This window comes from Triticum aestivum, chromosome 4D (assembly GCF_018294505.1).
Source record: "Triticum aestivum cultivar Chinese Spring chromosome 4D, IWGSC CS RefSeq v2.1, whole genome shotgun sequence".
In the NCBI taxonomy this organism is placed as follows: Eukaryota; Viridiplantae; Streptophyta; class Magnoliopsida; order Poales; family Poaceae; genus Triticum; species Triticum aestivum.
Window position 1 is genome coordinate 490,693,246 of NC_057805.1, and position 3,777 is coordinate 490,697,022.

Sequence of the window (3,777 nt, forward strand, 5' to 3'; positions counted from 1 at the left end):
GGGGGGGGGGGTTTGGGGGTTTTGGGGGGTTAATTTAGGTTGTTATTAGGTAGCTATTAGAGAGAAGTGTCCTCTCTTATATCTCCGTGCTTGGTTTACCAACGCTACGTACTGCTATGTCTAAACATGGCTTAGATTGAAGTGAAGGCAACATGTGGTGCATGTCGAAAGTAATACTAATCCGGACTTGATCAAGTTTGGATTGTACTACTTTCGACACGCACCACATGCATGTTGCCTTCACTTCAATCCAATCCATGTTCATTTCACCCGCTGATATATAATAACTCTTCATGCACGCATCATGCATCATCATATATAATAACAAGTCCTACTAATCATCATCATACAACTTCTACTCGTTATTAATAACAAGTCATACGATCATCATCCTCACAGTCATCGAACCAACCCTACTTAATTGTTCTTAGCACATGATCATCAGTATTAGGTAGGACCGAAATACCCTCTTTAAGGTAAAATAGCATAAAACAATATAGACCCTGACTCTCCATTATGGAGAATGGAGATCATCCTGTCTCCAATTCTTGCGCCTCGCTTCCTTTTGCTTCCAAGAAGCTCCTTGCGACTGTCCATACATTTTTTCCATTCTTTGATTTGCATGTCTCCACTTCTTTTAGAAATCCGGTATGGACAGTTGAGATTCGTAGGATGACCTGGTTGTATATTCAAAACATCAAGTCTACCATTCTGATACATCAAATGAGGCACACAATCCTCTGGGATTATCTGTTGAAAAACATAGTAATAACTTCATAGTTAGCAATGATAATGCACTAGTTTTAGAACTATGCAAAATATGCATGGATGTCGTAATAGTAAGAAATCTTACCAGGGTATCTCCATAGTAGTTACCATAGTTCACCACGTGCACTAGTGGCACGTATGGAGGACCATAATGATGAGGAGTTTGATTGTAGATATTGTAATTCTCAATATCAGTACAAAATCCGACCAGATGAGTTTTCTTCTTATAAGTTAACTCAGAGCCATCGGTGTAGTAGGTTCTGTCTACCATGTTCCGCACATTGTTTGAACAATCAAAATAAGATGTCAACTATTTTGAAATGAACAATATAAATTAGCTAATAACTATGTTTGAGAAACTCACATAGCGGTAGAATTGGAGGCGTATCAACAAGGACCCAAATGTCCATATTGTCTTGCTCGATGTCAGGATCACCAAGATCCATGGTGACAAGCATACCCTCATCAAAACCATACATCTTGCAAAATGCTTCCCAATTTTTGCAACCAAAATGGGTTACGCTCTCAGAATTATATAGCTTTACTTCAAAATCTATATCATGATGGGTCCTTAGGTGAATTTTCTTTGTTTCCATACTTTCATGGTCTTCAAAACCCATCCTCTCCAAGACGTAGCATCTTGCATGGCATGGGATAAGCTAGCCGAATTGTAAAAGATGAAAAATACACGTTGAAATAGTTGAAGTCGTGCTTAATTACGAAAAAATAACACTTGTCGTCGTTGCGTACCGTTTCAACATCGAACGTCTCCTCCAGCTTAATACTGAAGCGCCAATCTTCATCCAGGTGAGGCCTGTCGCACTGACCTCGGTCGTCGTGGCACCAGTCGCACTCCCCCGGGAGACTTTCGTCGTCCGAGTACGACATTTCCTATGTTCATATATAATTCAAATATTAAACATCTACAATTAAATATATGTACTAAAAACCTAAGTTAGATCATTATTATTCATCACGGGTTGACTATCGGTTTGTCGAGTCTTTTCTTGAAAACTCTCAGCTCACGTGGTGTATACATTCGACCGTTGGTGATGGTCGCTCCTCCCTTTGTCCCCGTGTGCATTACACCAAAATGTCTAGCTAGCACACGGGAACAAAGGAGAAGCGACCCCCACGACAACAGTCGGGATTCTTCGTCCTCTCATATATATATGGTGGAACTCTCCCTCACCGATTCCTCTCTGACATTTGCGACCGTCGGTGATGTATGGTAGCTCCTCCTTTCGTTCTCGAGTGCATTACACCAAATTTTCTAGCACACGGGAACGAAGGAGAAGCTACCCCCACGACAACAGTCGGGATTCTTCGTCCTCTCATATATGGTGGAGACTCGACAGACTTACAGTCAACCCGAAATATCGTTTAATTATCTTTCTAAAAGAGGATTTGGCTGGTCTCACCTCGATGTCGGAGGGGGCGGTGACGGGGACGACGGCGGGGATGATGGAGGGGCCGGGGGGGCTCCTAGATTTCTGCGAAAACAAAAACCCTATAAGCTATCAACTAATCATAGTGCTCTCCAATTTTAGCATTCAAAGTAGGATCGGAGTAGTTTTCCACTTTGAGCATTCAATAAGCAAAATCAAATCACAAAATAAAGTAGTATTCAAATTAGGATGCATTCAATTATAAGCAAAACTACATCATCTCCATGCGTCCGTACATCGCCGAATATTATCACTAATACACCTCGAATACTATCATACATATAGCATCGCTAGTACAGCTAGAACAGTAGCGCCCGACGGACATCGGCGCGGGCGGTGGACACCCAAAGGGACGGAACCATCACAGGATCATAGCTCCAGTGAGATCCCTGAAGAACCTGCCAGGTATTGTCGAACCTGCCCTCCAACGCAACCATGTAGCGACGGACGTGCTGGTCCTCCTCGCTGACACGGTGACGTACCTCCTCCGCGGTGTCCGGAAGCCTCGGCACCGTCACTGGCCCACGCGAGCGCCACCAAACAAGGATCGGGTCAACGACGGGCTGGTTCCTCACCAATCTACGCCCACCGGAAGGTAGCACCTCCCAAAACCAGCCCGGCGGAGCCCAGTCCCGGACATGGCCCCTCTGATCAAGCCGGCCTCCTCCGCCGAGTCGACGACGAGGATGCGGGATAGGCATCGTCGACGTCGATGCGGGAATAATTGCTTTAACTAAAAAAACAAACTAGTTCTATTAATTTCCTTACTATAAATAGAATAAAGTAGTACTTACTACAAATAAACTAGCTAGTTTAACTAGTTCTATTATTTTTCTAACTAATTCTATTAAACACTTTCTAAGTAGTACTTACTAAAGTTATCGGGGAGGGGGTACATATATCGACAACGACATACCCGATAAAAAATAAGAAGAGGAAGAAGACGAAAAAAAGAGGAGAAGAAGAAAGGAATAGAGGAGGAGATCGAAGAAAAAAAGAAAAAAAGAGGAGAAGAAGAAAAAATTCTTCTTCTTCTCCTCTATTTCTTCTTCTTCTACTCTTTTTTTTCTTCTTTTTCGTCTTCTTATTTATTTCTCCTCTACTTCCTCTCCTCTTCTTCTTATTCTTCTTCTTCTCCTCCTTCTTCCTCTTCTTATTTTCCTTTTTTCTCTCCTTCTTTTTCTTCTAAATATGAACATACATAAATGACTTCTAAATATGAAAAATCTAAACTACACATCTAAATTAATACATCTAAATTACAACAACTAAATTAACTACACATCTAACTACACATCTAACTACACTTCTAAATATGAAAAATCTAAACTACACATCTAAATTAACTAAATCTAAACTAAATTAACTACACATCTAAATTACAACAGCTAGGGGGCGCGGCGGCAGCGGCGGCGGCCATTACAGGGAGGAGGAGGAGGGGATCGGGGCGGCGCTCACAGGGTGGCGGAGGGCGACGGCGACCGCGGCGGGCCGGGGGCGGAGGGCGGCGACGGTGACGTATACGGGGCGACGGCTCGGGGGCGCGCGGCGAAGGCCGACG